Raw genomic sequence first — 16,586 nt, 5'->3', positions numbered from 1 at the left:
ATCACATATGTGTGAGGTATGCTTTTCACATCCTCTAGACTGTAAGCTCATTGTGGGCACGGAATGTGTTTGTTTATTGTCATAGTGTATTCTCCCAAGCATTTAGCACCGTGCTCTGCACACAGTAAGCACTTAATAAATATGACTGACTTACTGACAACTGGAAGTAGGCTATCAAAAGACATCTATTGATTGGGGCCTACAGGGAGAAGTTAATTTCTTAGCTGAATGTAATGATTACTGAGGGAAGGGAAAAGCACTTTAACTATACTCCCCATCTTCAAAGCCCTTCGAAAATCTCATCTCTTCAAAGAGGCCTTCTCTGATTAACTCTCACTGCCCTGCTCACCACTGACACTTCAGTACACCCGAGTCACCAACCCACTAGGGTATTCACTACCTAAGCACATGGATACATATAATAATAATGGTAATTGTTCAGCACTTACTATGTGCCAGGCACTTTACTAAGTGCTGGGGTGGATACAAGCAAATTGAAGTTGGATACAGTCCAACTCCATTGATTAACTAATAAAAATGTGTTAGTGCTCCTTTACTGGCTTCTTCCTCTATGGGGCAAGCATTGCTTAGCTCCCAACAGTTAGCCAGGGAATGTTAGATCCAACCACCAGCAGGACATTCTCTAGAGTAGTTTTCTCAGCAGTGATGATGGTTTGTGCTGAGCTATCCTCACTCCCTTGTTGGTTTCTCTGAGCCCAGCAACATGCACTGGAAGGTGACTGTAGGTAGAGGGGGAAACCGGTTCCATCTGCGGTTGCAGAGCAGAGTGTCTCTGAGTATCTGTGCTCTAAAGTTTGCCTCCTTTAGAGCAAGTGTGGTCCAGGAATCCACACTCACTCAACACCGTATCCTGTCAGGTGTTCAACAACAACTCTCTCCTCAACAACAACTCTCTCCTCGACCCCCTCCAGTCTGGCTTCCGTCCCCTTCATTCCACGGAAACTGCCCTCTCAAAGGTCACCAATGACCTCCTGCTTGCCAAATCCAACGGCTCATATTCTGTCCTAATCCTCCTCGACCTCTCAGCTGCCTTTGGCACTGTGGACCACCCCCTTCTCCTCAACACGCTATCTGATCTTGGCTTCACAGACTCCGTCCTTTCCTGGTTCTCCTCTTATCTCTCCGGTCGTTCTTTCTCAGTCTCTTTTGCAGGCTCCTCCTCCCCCTCCCATCCTCTTACTGTGGGGGTTCCCCAAGGTTCAGTGCTTGGTCCCCTTCTGTTCTCAATCTACACTCACTCCCTTGGTGACCTCATTCACTCCCACGGCTTCAATTATCATCTCTACGCTGATGACACCCAGATCTACATCTCTGCCCCTGCTCTCTCCCCCTCCCTCCAGGCTCGCATCTCCTCCTGCCTTCAGGACATCTCCATCTAGATGTCCGCTCGCCACCTAAAGCTCAACATGTCGAAGACTGAGCTCCTTGTCTTCCCTCCCAAACCTTGTCCTCTCCCTGACTTTCCCATCTCTGTTGACGGCACTACCATCCTTCCCGTCTCACAAGCCCGCAACCTTGGTGTCATCCTCGACTCCGCTCTCTCATTCACCCCTCACATCCAAGCCGTCACCAAAACCTGCTGGTCTCAGCTCTGCAACATTGCCAAGATCCGCCCTTTCCTCTCCATCCAAACTGCTACCCTGCTCATTCAAGCTCTCATCCTATCCCGTCTGGACTACTGCACCAGCCTTCTCTCTGATCTCCCATCCTCGTGTCTCTCTCCACTTCAATCCATACTTCATGCTGCTGCCCGGATTATCTTTGTCCAGAAACGCTCTGGGCATATTACTCCCCTCCTCAAAAATCTCCAGTGGCTACCGATCAATCTGCGCATCAGGCAGAAACTCCTCACCCTGGGCTTCAAGGCTGTCCATCACCTCGCCCCCTCCTACCTCACCTCCCTTCTCTCCTTCTCCAGCCCAGCCCGCACCCTCCGCTCCTCTGCCACTCACCTCTTCACCATACCTCTTTCTCTCCTGTCCCACCATCGACCCCCGGCCCACGTCATCCCCCGGGCCTGGAATGCCCTCCCTCTGCCCCTCCGCCAAGCTAGCTCTCTTCCTCCCTTCAAGGCCCTGCTGAGAGCTCACCTCCTCCAGGAGGCCTTCCCAGACTGAGCCCCTTCCCTCCTCTCCCCCTCGTCCCCCTCTCCATCCCCCCATCTTACCTCCTTCCCTTCCCCACAGCACCTGTATATATGTATATATGGTTGTACGTATTTATTACTCTATTTATTTATTTATTTATTTATTTTACTTGTACATTTCTATCCTATTCATTTTATTTTGTTGGTATGTTTGGTTCTGTTCTCTGTCTCCCCCTTTTAGACTGTGAGCCCACTGTTGGGTAGGGACTGTCTCTATGTGTTGCCAATTTGTACTTCCCAAGTGCTTAGTACAGTGCTCTGCACATAGTAAGTGCTCAATAAATACGATTGATTGATTGATTGATTATGGGAAGGAAGAATGTGGTTAGAGCGGAGAAATATGGGGGCAGGGCCAGATTAACATAGAGGCAACAGAGAGAAGCAGCATGGCTTAGTGGAAAGAGCACAGGCTTGGGAGTCAGAGGTAGTGGGTTCTAATCCCAGCTCCACCACTTAGCTGTGTGACTTTGGGCAAGTCACCTAACTTCTCTGGGCCTCATATTTAAAATGGGGATTAAGACTGTGAGCCCCACCTTGGACAACCTGATTACCTTGTAACTCCCCCAGTGCTTAGAACAGTGCTTGGCACATAGTAAGGGTTTAACAAATACCATTATTATTATTAATACTATCTCTGGACCTTACAGTTGCAGAGGCCCCAGTGGCCATTAGCTTACCTGTGTCAGTCAAGGGCCAGGTCCGGTAGAGCGATTTGTACCACCTCCCTTACTTCCATCTCACTGTTTCAACGGGAGCCGAGCCAAATATCCACTCAGAGCCAGGTAGAAGAGCAATGCAGCCTTCCTCAAACTGCTCTCAGGCATCTGTTGTATTGTTATTGTTCTCTCCCAAGCACTTAGTACAGTGCTCTGAAAACAGTAAATGCTCAATAAATATGACCAAATAAATGGAACTTAAAGTGAGACTGCTCCAGTTACAGACACCTGGATCCAGTCAAGGAGGGGAAGGGCAGAGGGGTATGCGGACGTAAGGAGACGTGGGAGAGAATGATGAGGCAGGAGGGGAGTTGGGGAGGATAGAAGAATAATCTAAGTCAAAATTGAGCCTTTACCCTTTGGGTAGAGGGGGAACATTATGCAGGACAGCATTCATCCTCCGATTCTGACAGCCCAATTGTCACGACCGAGAAACGTCTTTTGCTTCGCTTCCCAGAGAAGTCTACCATCAAATGAGTTTTTATTTATTCCTCTGTAAACCCTATCATCAGTTATCAAAACATGTCTCCCCCCTTTTCTTCCCTGCAGATTTCTTCTATCTGCTCAGGGGCACTAATATCTTCTCACCCATCACACCAGCCTTTCTAGATACCAAAATTAGCCGGCAGGAGAAAAATGCACCATAAAACATTCTGACACAGATGCTTGATAGTGAGAGAATGTCTTTTCATAAAAAAACACCCTTTCAGAACGATTAAAAACATAAGAGGTGATGATCCAGAGCTAAAAACATGGCCGAAAAGCTGAAAACGTGAGGTGGAAAGTGCAGCTAAGTGCTTCTAAAAGCTTTCTTAAATTGAAAAAGACAGTACCTGTGAAATGACCTTTATCCACAGCTGAGTAAGAGTAATCAGTGAGTTGTGAAGACCTAAGCTAGTTGAAAGAAAAGGGCATAACCCTGATTGATAGCAATTCACAGTTCATCATCGTGGAGCTGTTCGCCAACTTGTTTGTAAATATATATTTTTAGGTCTAGCTAGCTGTGGGGTGAGGCAAGGTAGAGATTATAAAGTCATTTAGAATGGAGCAGAGAAATCCAGCTCTCTGGATGAATCAAATAAGGCTCTGTTTCCCTGACAGCACGAAGAGACAGAGATGAGCAATTAACAGGCTAACTCATGGTTTGGAACTGTGGTGGGCCAGTATGGAAAAGAGAAAGACTTCTCACATCTCTGTAGAAAAGCAGAAGATTGTTTTTGAGGAAGCTGTCAAAAAATGAAATGTCAGCTATGGCATGGCTGAAAGGGCCCATTTCTCTTTTGGAGGTGGGGAAGAGCATAAGGGCCAAATTTGTTAAAGTATAAATGAAAGGTGAAGGCCACAATTTCTTCAAAGCAAACAGCTTGCATTCCATTTGGGTCTTGTCCTGATGTATATCAACAAAAGTGGAGGAGGAAAGTCTGCTGTTCAACTTAATCGCCAGAGTCAAAGACGGAATGAAACAAAGTAATTAAAAATAGGCCACTATCCTTCTTTGCCTTCCCCTTTCCCTTTTTGTTGGCTTCTCCCCTCCATTCTCCGCCTCCACAAGAATGTCTGTTTCAGTGGAGGCATGTTATTTCTGCTAGCCTATTGCTAAGAAATTGAGAGCCAAGTTAAGTTCTTTTTCTACATAGTTATGATGTTTTCTTTTGTTGGCAGGATTTAAAGGAATAATTGGAGCAAACCTATCCAGAGCTCTTTGGAGAACAACCCACGACATGGCTTGCTCTAGCCAAGCCCAGCTGGCCGCGGGGAGAGAAGCAGAACCCAAAGGGAATCCAGCCCACCAGCCAGACCTGACAATTTTCAAAATTCCACAGTGGGCTGAACTCATAATTTTGCTTCATTCACCCTGTGAAGGGCTGGGAAGCTGACAACCAGAGATTAGATGAAATGACACAGCTTGTGATGCTTCTTGTTGGAGGGCTACATAGAAAGAACAACAACAAAAATGCATGCTTGTGTGATATAACCTGTTGGTTGGCTTAACGATGAGAGAGAAAGGTTTTTTTGTCCAACCAGGACCGTTCCTCTGGGACATAAAGAATGAAGAGCTAGGGGACTGTTGCCTGGCAGGAAACCATTCATTCATTCATTCAGTCATATTTATTGAGGGCTTACTGTGTGCAGAGCACTGGGCGACGTGCTTGGGATAGTACAATATAGCAATAAATGATCACATTCCCTGCCCTCAGTGAGAACCAGAGAAGACCAGAATCTGAGGTACAATTAGATTCCCTGTGGCCTAATCATTGGTATTTACTGAGTGCTTACTATGTGCAGAGCACTGCACTAAGCACTTGATTCTCTTAAGAATGGCTAAAAGTCAACATGATTCTATGATTGGGTGCGGAGGGGGTGAGGGTTGACTTTTTCTTCGACAAGCGGTAAACAATAATAATAAAAATAATAATAATGGCATTTATTAAGTGCTTACTATGTGCAAAGCACTGTTCTAAGCGCTGGGGAGGTTACAAGGTTATCAGGTTGTCCCACAGGGGGCTCACAGTCTTTATCCCCATTTTACAGATGAGGGAACTGAGGCCCAGAGAAGTTAAGTGACTTGCCCAAAGTCACACAGCTGACAATTAGCAGAGCTGGGATTTGAACCCATGACCTCTGACTCCAAAGCCCGGGCTCTTTTCCACTGAGCCACGCTGCTTCTCTAAAGGTGTAAAGGTGTTCAGTTGTCCCCGTGATGCTAATTGGGTACATCCACTGCTCACTCCAATGTTCCCCACCCTCCCTGCCACACGAGAAACAGCACGGTCTAGTGGATAGACCACGGGCCTGGGAGTGAGCAGGACCTGAGTTCTAATCCTGGCTCTGCCACTTGTCTGCTGCGTGACCTAGGGCAAGCCTCACCACTGGGGTAGATACAAGGTGATTGGGTTGGACACTGTCCCTTTCCCAAATGGGGCTCATGGTCTTAATCTCCATCTTATAGATGAAGTAACTGAGGCACAGAGAAGTCAAATGACTTGTCCAAGGTCACACAGCAGTCAATAACTGTGGTATTTAAGTGCTTACTATGTACTACTGCTGCACATGGTAAGCACTTAAATAGCACAATTATTGTTATTTACATTTTCTCCCCATCTTGGCAGCACCACCACAGCACTTTCAAGTTTTTCCTGTTTCCTCACAGCTCCCACGTGCCTGACTTCCGTGCCCCTGTAGACCCCACTCCAGGCATAGCTGGGTTTTTCATTTTTGTTAATTCACTTTTTCTACCACCTTGACTGGCTCCTCCCCTGCCTCCTCCCCTGCCTCCCTGCAGCTGTTGCTTCAGGGGCCACCAAAGCCACAAAGACTTGGCCAGGGAGGGCTGTTGACCTTATCTGGGTCCCATGGCTTTGGTGGTCCCAGATGTTGGGCTGTAATCCTGGAAAGGAACCAGCCTCAGCACTGAAACAAGAGCTTGTTTTTTAAAAAAGGAAACTACTCCAAGGGTAGAGTTGGAAGCTGGGGTATCACAGGGATTGGGGAGGGGAGGACTGAGAGCTGTGGAGAAAGTGTTTTTTTTTTTTCAGGGTTGCAGTGGGAGAAAGTTGTAAAAGGTGGTGGAGAGAGTGGAGCAGGTGAGAAAGTTTGGAGAACAAGGGGTGTGGCTCAGCGGAAAGAGCACGGGTTTGAATCCCGGCTCTGCCAATTGCCAGTTGTGTGACTTTGGGCAAGTCACTTCACTTCTCTGTGCCTCAGTTCCCTCATCTGTAAAATGGGGATGAAGACAGTGAGCCCCCCATGAGACAACCTCATCTCCTTGTAACCTCCCCAGTGCTTAGAACGGTGCTTTGCACATAGTAAGCACTTAATAAATGCCATTATTATTATTATTATTAAGGGGGATGCTACCTAGGGACACTGGCAGGACAACACCACAAATTTACGTCATGTAGAAATTAAAATCAATCAATCAATCAATCAATCGTATTTATTGAGCGCTTACTATGTGCAGAGCACTGTACTAAGCGCTTGGGAAGTACAAATTGGCAACACATAGAGACAGTCCCTACCCAACAGTGGGCTCACAGTCTAAAAGGGGGAGACAGAGAACAGAACCAAACATACCAACAAAATAAAATAAATAGGATAGAAATATACAAGTAAAATAAATAAATAAATAAATAGAGTAATAACTGGGAAGACCATTTGAGTTGGGGGGGTCAAATCCCGGGCAGAGGCCTACCCCCACTGAGTTCACACTCTCTAGCAACTTTTATTTTTGAAATAACTATATGAGGCTCAAGGGCTCTTCACTGGCCAGCCTTGCTTTACCGCTGAATCATCATCATCAATCATATTTATTGAGCGCTTACTGTGTGCAGAGCACTGTACTAAGCACTTGGGAAGTACAAATTGGCAACATATAGAGACAGTCCCTACCCAACAGCGGGCTCACAGTCTAAAAGGGGGAGACAGAGAACAAAACCAAACATACTAACAAAATAAAATAAATAGAATAGATATGTGTGGTAGAGCCAGCGACCTGAAAAAAGAATAACGACGGCATTCATTAAGTACGTGGCGTCGATGATGATGGTATTTGTTAAGCGCTTACTATGTGCCAAGCACTGTTCTAAGCACTGGGGGGGATACAAGGTGATCAGGCTGTCCCACGCGGGGCTCACAGTCTTAATCCCCATTTTACAGAGGAGGTAACGGAGGCACAGAGAAGTGACTCGCCCCAAGTCACACAGCTGACAAGTGGCGGAGCCGGGATTCGAACCCACGACCTCCGACTCCCAAGCCCGGGCTCTTTCCACTGAGCCACGCTGCTTCTCTCGGTGCCATGTTCACAGTACTCGGTGTCAAGTATTGTGTTAATTAAAAGACTATGAAATTGGACACAGTCCCCGTCCCACACAAGGCTTACGATGTCTCGCCTCCATTTTACAGATGAGGAAACTGAGGCCCAGAAAGTTGAGCGGCTTGCCCCGGGTCTCCAACAGACCCGGGACTCAAACCCAGGTCTCCACTTTCTACCTGGCCAAGCTGCCTTGAGTAGACGGCGGCATCCGTTCACTTATCAATAATGAACAGCATTTATTGAGCACTTAACTCTGTGCGGAGCGCCACAGTAAGCACTTGGGAGAGTACAATCAGGCTAATAGTAATTGTAATCTTCACTTAGTTGCTTATTATTGGCCAAAAACTTCATTAATCACCGCGGAAGAGAACAAGATAATCAGGTTGGACCCGACCATCATCTCCTCATCAAAATTCCTTAGGAAGAAAAAAGACTTTGATCATTTTTTTTCCCCTCAACAACAGATATGGTTATTATGGGAACTGTGTCGGAAGGCAGGGAAGCCAGCAGGAGCCATTCCCAAGGGAGGGAGCCTTTCCCTCCATGAATTGGGGATATGGTGGGGCAGGATCCTGTGATGGACTCAAAGTCACTTACCTGGAACCAGAAATGGTAAGGGTCCATGGCTCCAAGGGAGCCAGGAGACACCTGGGTTACATTTCTATCCTGGGGGTCTGCCATGGGGGCATCACTGATGCCCAAGTAGCCACAAACCACTCTAGGGGTCAAGGCAGGATGCCCTGACACTGTGTCAGCTGGTGGAGAGGGAGAGTCCTCGCCTGATAAGCAGAGTCCACACAGGCTACTCTCGGTGGCAGAGAATCTGGACCCTGGCCCAGCCAGAACGCTCCATCTCAGGGGTTGGGGCAAGAGAGTGACATCCCAGCTGGAGGCTGGCAAAGACCACCAGTTCTGCTGAGGCAGGAACCTGAACATGAAAAATGAAACCCTAAAAGAAATAAGTGGCAAGCACTGGTGAGGAATGTGCTTGTCTTTCACCCTCTCTTGTGAACTGAGGAGGAAGCGGCCCTGCATTCGTGAGAGATATATCATAGTTTCATTGAGGTCCATTGAATTTTATTAGCAATTTTCTACTTTGTTAGCAATTACCCACTGCATATTAGCATTTGTTTTTATATCATATTAGTATTCATCACGAAAGGCTAATCCTATTAGCACGTTTCACATTGTATTAGAGCAAACAAATAAGACTGCAGTGCCAATTCTCCACTGTGCCAATGTAACCTTTTCTTGTTTTGCTTCATTTTATCCCCAAATGCAACACCACCCAGCTCTGCAGGGCCATGGAGACAGTCTTCCTGGACTTGCAAATGAAGCCTTTTGTTCAATCCCCAGAGGAACACAAAGACTGAGCCTTTGTGGAAGAGGAGTATATCTCAACAAACACACTCGGAGCATCAACAATAGACTAAATACTGGTTCCAACATGGGAGCCAAACAGCAGGGTCACAATGAGACAAGGCAAGGATAAAGGCGGTCTGATGCATCTATAGGTAGACCAACCTTCTCCCCATCTTCAAAAGGAAGCCCTCCAGGAGGGCTTCCCTGATGTGACCCTCATCTCCCCACTCTACTTTCCCTCCCTAGTGCGTCACTATAATAGTAATAGTTGTGGTATTAATAGTAATATAATAATAGTTGTGGTATCTGTTAAGCATTTCCTCTATGCTAAGCACTGTGCTAAGGATTGGGATAAATACAAGATAATACAAGATAAATACAAGATTATGTTGCCAACTTGTACTTCCCAAGCACTTAGTACAGTGCTCTGCACACAGTAAGCGCTCAATAAATACGATTGATTGATTGATTGATTAATCAGGTCCCTCATGGGGCCCAGGGTCTAAGTAGGAGGGAGAGCAGGTGTTGAATGCCCATTGTACAGATGAGGGAACTGAAAGATAGAGAAGTTAAATGACTGTTCCAAGGTCACACAGAAGGCAGGTGGGATGAGAATCCACATCATCTGAGTCCTTGGCCTGGGCTCTTATGCTGCCTTATATGAGTTCAAACTCCCTAAACCCTTAGGTTCTCACCCTATCTCTACTCCCACAGCAATTAACCTTATACTCAGTTTTTTCTCCCACCTGTGACATATTTTAGTGTCCATCTCCTCTGTTAGAGCGTAAGGGATTTGAAGACAGAGATCACGTGTACTTCTGTGCCTTAGTTTCCTCAACTTTAAAATGGGGATTTAGTACTTGCTCTCACTCCTACATAGACTCTGAGCCCAATGTGGGACAGGGACTGTATCCAACCTAACCTGTATCTACTCCAGCACTTAGAACATTGCTTGGCACATAACAGGTGCTTAACAAACACCGTAATAAATACTCTATGGCATTCTTCCAAACATCAAGTACAGTGCTTTGTACACAGTAAGTGCCCGATAGCGCTTAGTACAGTGCTCTGCACACAGTAAATACGATTGATTGATATATATTATAATTGATTGTAGACTCTCCTACAATCTACAATTTACAATGCTTCAGGGAAGCAGCGTGGCTCAGTGGAAAAAGCATTTCATTCATTCAATCGTATTTATTGAGCGCTTACTGTGTGCAGAGCACTGTACTAAGCGCTTGGGAGTCAGAGGTCATGGGTTCTAATCCCGCCTCTGCCACTATTCTGCTGTGCGACTTTGGGCAAGTCACTTAGCTTCTCTGCGCCTCAGTTACCTCATCTGTAAAATGGGGATTAAGACTGTGAGCCCCATGTGGGACAGCCTGATTACGTGGCTCAGTGGAAAGAGCAAGGGCTTTGGAGTCAGAGGTCATGGGTTCAAATCCCAGTTCCGCCAATTGTCAGCTGTGTGACTTTGGGCAAGTCACTTAACTTCTCTGTGCCTCAGTTACCTCATCTGTAAAAGGGGGATTAAGACCATGAGCCCACCGTAGGACAACCTATTCACCTTGTAACCTCCCCAGCACTTAGAACAGTGTTTTGCACATAGTAAGTGCTTAATAAATGCCATTATTATAATTATTGTATCTATTCCAGTGCTTAGAACAGTGCTTGGCACATAGTAAGCACTTAACAAATACCACCATTATTATTCTTCTTCTACCTAGTAAAAGTCACAAGATCAACTATGTTAGTCTTGAGTTAACACTGCCCTCTCAAAGATCAACAATGACCTCCTTCTTGCCAAATCCAATGGCCTCTATTTCATTCTAATCCTCTTTCATCTCTCAGCTGTCTTCAACACTGGATCACCACCCCCTTCACCTGGAAACATTATTTAAACTTGGCTTCACTGACACTGTTCTCTCCTACTTCTGCTCCTATCCCTCAAACTGTTCCTTCTCAGTTGTTTGTGGGCTTCTCCCCTGCTTCTCACCCACTAAAAGTGGGAGTCCCTCAGGGCTCAGTTCTTGGTCCCCTTCTATTCTCCTTCTACACCCAATTCCTTGGAGAACTCATTCACTCCTAAGGTTTAAACTACTATCTCTCTGCTGATGGTTCCTAAATCTACATCTCCATCCCTGATGACTCTCCTTCTCTGAAGTCTCATATTTCCTCCTCCTTTCAGGACAGCTCCATCTGGATTTCCTGGCGATACCTCAAACTTACCATGTCCAAAACAGAACTCCTCATATTCCCACTGAAACCCTGCTCTTCCTGTGACTTTTTTATCACCGTACACAGCTCCACCAATTTTCCTGTCTCATAAGCCCATAACCTTGGCGTTATCTTCGACTCATCTCTCTCACTCAACCCAATCCATCACTAAATCCTGTCGATTCAGCTTTCGTAATATTGCTAAAATCTGCCCTTTCCTCTCGTGGCTCAGTGGAAAGAGCCCGGGCTTTGGAGTCAGAGGTCATGGGTTCAAATTCCAGCTCTGCCAACTGTCAGCTGACTTCGGGCACTTCACTTATCTGGGCCTGAGTTACCTCATCTGTAAAATGGGGATGAAGACTGTGAGCCCCTGTGGGACAACCTGATCACCTTGTAAACTTCCCAGAACTTAGAACAGTGCTGTGCACACAGTAAGTGCTTAATAAATGCCATTATTATTATTATTATTATCCAAACTGCTACCACATTAATCCAAGCACTTTTCCTATCCCACCTTGATTACCACATCAGCATGGCATTGTCGAGTCAGCATGGCACAGTGGGTACAGTATGGGCCTGGGAAGTAGAAGGTCATAGGTTCACATCCCGGCTCCACCACTTGTCTGCTGTGAACTTGGGTGAGTCTTTTCACTTCTCTGGGCCTCAGTCACCTCATCTGTAAAATGGGGACTGAGGCTGTGAACCCCACATGGGGCAGGAACTATGTCCAACCTGATTACTCTATTTTACTTATACATGTTTACTATTCTATTGATTTTGTTAATGATGTGCATTTAGCTTTATTTCTATTTGTTCTGATGACTTGACACCTGTCCACATGTTTTGTCTTGTTGTCTATCTCCCCCTTCTAGATTGTGAGCCCGTTGTTGGGTAGGGACCATCTCTGTATGTTGCCAACTTGTACTTCCCAAGCGCTTAGTACAGTGCTCTGCACATAGTAAGCACTCAATAAATACGATTGAATGAATGAATGAATTTGCTTGTATCCATTCCAGCGCTTAGTACAGTGCCTGGCACAAAGCCTTGTGTATATTTGTACATATTTATTACTCTATTTTATTAATATGTATATAGCTATAATTCTATTTATCTATTCTAATGGTATTGCCACCTTTCCACTTGTTTTGTTTTGTTGTCTGTCTCCCCCTTCTAGACTGTGAGCCTGTTGTTGGGTAGGGACCGTCTCTATATGTTGCTGATTTGTACTTTCCAAGCACTTAGTACAGTGCTCTGCACACAGTAAACGCTCAGTAAATACGATTGAATGAATGAATTAATGAATGAATCAGCCTACTTGCTGACCTCCCTGCCACCTGTCTCTCTCTTCTCCAGTCCATATTTCATTCTGCTGCCCAGATCAGTTTTCTGCAAAAATCTTCAGTCCATGAATCGCCACTCCTCAAGAACCGCCAGTTGTCCATCCACCTCCAGAAACTCCTTACCATTGGCTTTTAAGCACTCAATCACTTTTCCCTCTCCCACCTCACCTAGCTATTTTCTTACTACAACCCATCCTGTCCACTTAACTCCTCTAATGGCAAACTACTCACTGTACCTCGATCTCTTCTCTCTCACCGCCAGCCCCTAACCCACATCCTCCATCCGATCTGGAATGCCCTCCTTCTTCATATTCAACAGACAGTCTCCCCACCTTCAAAACCTTATTAAAAGCATATCTCCTCAAGAGACCTTTCCCGGCTAGGCCCTTATTTCTTCTTATCCCACTCCCACTATTCCCTTTCACTAGGATTTGCTTCCTTTACTCATCTCTCCCTCAGCCTCACAGCATTTATGCACAAATCCTCCATAGTTTATTTATTCATATTAATATCTATCTCCCCCTCTCGACTGTAAGCTTATTGTGGTCAGGGAGCATGTCTACCAACTCTGTGATATTGTACTCTCCCAAGCACTTAATACGGAGCTCTGTACACAGTAAGTGCTCAACAAATACAACTGACAGATTGAAAAGACCAATTTCAAGAAATCACCCCCATCCTGCTTGCGAACCTGGTTGTACTTGAAGCTCAAATTGCTAATTAAATTTTACTTTTCTTAAAGTAGTGGTTAATCATTAACATCAAGGCATGTGCTGGTGATTCGTCTTTTTTTGTAAGGAAGGTCATTGGTAAACACTGAACTAAGAAGTCCACTTAAAACACTCTCCTCCTTCCACTTCCCCATTTCTTAGTAGAAGCAGCATGGCCTAGTGGAAAGATCATAGTCCTGGGTTCTAATCTCAGCTCTGCCAATTACTGTGTGTCAAAAACAATGTTCTAAGTGTCGGGCTGGATACCTGCTAATCAGTCCCTGTCCCATATGGGGCTCACAGTCTAAGTTGAAAGGAGACCAGGTACTGCATCCCCATTTTACAGTTGAAGAAACTGAGACATGGAGAAGTGAAGTGACTTGCCCAGGGTCACACAGCAGGAAAGTGATAGAGCTGGGATTAGAACACAGGTCCTCTGTCTCTCAGGCCCGTGCTCTTTCCACTTTTGTCACTTTGGGGCTATCAGCTGCCTGGACTTAAACAGGGTCGCAGTCCCTGGCTAGTAGGTCCCTCATGGGAGATAGTCAGGACTATGCAGGGACCACTTCTGCAACAAGGAAAGCAGTAAACAGGCATTTGTTCAAAGCAAATCAGTTCTATTTGGGAAACTCTCACCTCTCTGATTCATTTGCCTGGCTTATATTTGGAGGTTTTACCAAGCTTCTTTTGCTTTCACATCTGTTGCCATATTAATATAGTTCCTGTATAAGCAAGGACTAACAAAGAGAGGGAAAAATTCATGTGTACTAGCTGTGAAATTATCCCCATCCTTTGATACATTAAAATTGAAGTGCTATAAATTCTGGTTGTCATGGTGATATTTTCCATGCTATTTTCTGATTGGCCTTCCGAGTTCACTCTCCTTTGGGTGTTCCAGCCTAATTAACTGGTATTTTTGTCTGTGTGGAGGAAAACCCTCATTTCTGGTGTTTGGCTGTGATTGCATCCCCTATGGGGTGAATTAATTTTCATATACTGTGAACAGAGAAAGGCACAGACCCTGGCTCATATTTACAGTCTGGGAAAAAGTGCTGCAGTGATTAAGCTTGAGTCAGAGAAGAGTCAGCTGCCCACCTTGAACTTCCCTTTGTTAATTTTAATTTCCCTACAGGCTTGGAAACCAAGTTAAAACCATAAGGAAGTTCAGAAACAGATGTGGAAATCAGCGATCGTTAACACGGAATGAGCAATACTCAGACTCAGACCAAATCCTTTCATGTGTATGGGTACACTTGCACGCACACGAATATACAGTTTAACATGTAGCACATGTGGAAGTTCAGTTAGTTAATGACCCCAGGTCAGCTATGTCCTAAACTGCTATACATATATGGAAGAAGGAGAATCACGAGGGACCGAAAAAGGCTCCATTCATGGGCGGTTAGGCAGAACTATACCTGTGGAGAATCCCAGCCTATGGTTTCATTAAAAGAACCCCAGGAAATCAATCCACGGTATTTACCTAGAGCAGCATGGAGTAGTGGATAGAGCATGGGCCAAAGAGTTATGGTTTCCAACTTTGGCTCCGAACACGTGCCTGCTATGTGACCTTGGGTAAGTCACTTCACTTCTCTGTGTCTCAGTCACCTCATCTGTAAAATGGGGATTGAGACTGTGAGCCCCACATAGAAAAGGGACTGTGTCCAACTTGATTTGCTCATATCCACCCCAGCGCTTAGTAATAATAATAATAAAGATGGCATTTATTAAGCGCTTACTATGTGCAAAGCACTGTTCTAAGCACTGGGGAGGTTACAAGGTGATCAGGTTGTCCCCCGGGAGGCCTCATCCCCATTTTACAGATGAGGAAACGGAGGCCCAGAGAAGTTAAGTGACTTGCCCAAAGTCACACAGCTGACAATTGTCGGAGCCGAGATTTGAACCCATTACCTCAAACTCCAAAGCCCATGCTCTTTCCACTGAGCCACGCTGCTTCTCTGCTTCTCTTAGAACAGCACCTGGCACATAGCAAGCGTTTAACAAATACAGTTATTATTATTGAGTGCTTAGTCTGTGCAGAACACTGTACTCAGCACTTGGGAGAGTACAATACAGCAGAGTTGGTGGACACATTCCCTGCCCACAAGCTTACAGACTAGAGGAAGGTTATTAAGGCCTTTCCTTTCAAGTGAAAACATTCTTCCTCTTCTCTAATTCTCCCGTGCTGCAATTCAAACCCTTTTACCCAGCCCTTGTGTGAAAATGCAAGCACCTTGAGTCACCAGCTAACAAAGCACAAACAGCAACCAAGTATTTCCATTTCTAGGGAAGAATCATCGTAACAGGGCACTTGGTAGGAATGGGATATGGAAAGATTGGTCAGATTTTAACTCTTACACTTTTCTGCTTCAGAAGTTTGCTGAGATAATAGGGACTGTAAGGTTGCTGGGGATTGTGGCTGCAAAGATGTTGAAATGTGGCAGATAACTGAAGAAGTTATTTCTGCATTTAAATGTTCTAGGGAGCTGTAGCGATAGCTAATGCTTTTGTTCCACAAAGGTTGAGTCCCCTGTGTATGGAATTGACTCTCAAATTTTGTATTTCCTTAAGTTACTTAAGCAGCTTGCCCTAGTGGAAAAAGCACGGACCTGGAAATAACAGGATGTGGGTTCTAATTCCCCTCTGCCACTTGTCTACTGTGGGACTTTGGACAAGTCACAACTTCTGGGCCTCAGTTTCCTCATTTGTAAAATGGGCCTTTTACAGATGGTGTAGTGGACTTTTTATAAAAGCAGCATGACACAGTGAGTAGAACACGGTCCTGGGAATAGGAGGGACATGGGTTCTGGCCCTGGCTCTGCCACTTGTCTGTTGTGTAACCTTGGGCAAGTCACTTCTCTGGGCCTTGTTTGCCTCATCTGTGGAATGGGGACTGAAACTGTGGACCCCGCATGGGAGAGGGATTGTGTCCAACCTGATTTTCTAGTATCCACCCCAGCACTTAATACTGTGCCTCGCACATAGTAAGCACTTAACCAATGCCATAATTATGATTTGAATACTACTCTCTTCTACTTATGCTGTGAGCCCCCATGTGGGACAAGGGAATGTGTCCAAATGAGTTATCTTGTATCTAACCCAGCTCTTAATACAGTGAGTGCTTGGTAAATAATAAGCTATTAACAAGTACCATAAATATTAGTAGTAGTAAGAGCAAACCGAGGATGTTTTCACACCAGAGGTGAAATATGCTTGGAAACCAATTTATCTCCCTAACCCATGCCCTTATCTGAAGTA

Source organism: Tachyglossus aculeatus, chromosome 21 (assembly GCF_015852505.1).
Source record: "Tachyglossus aculeatus isolate mTacAcu1 chromosome 21, mTacAcu1.pri, whole genome shotgun sequence".
In the NCBI taxonomy this organism is placed as follows: domain Eukaryota; kingdom Metazoa; phylum Chordata; class Mammalia; order Monotremata; family Tachyglossidae; genus Tachyglossus; species Tachyglossus aculeatus.
The sequence above is the reverse complement of the archived record's forward strand: the minus strand, read 5'-3'. Positions refer to the sequence as shown.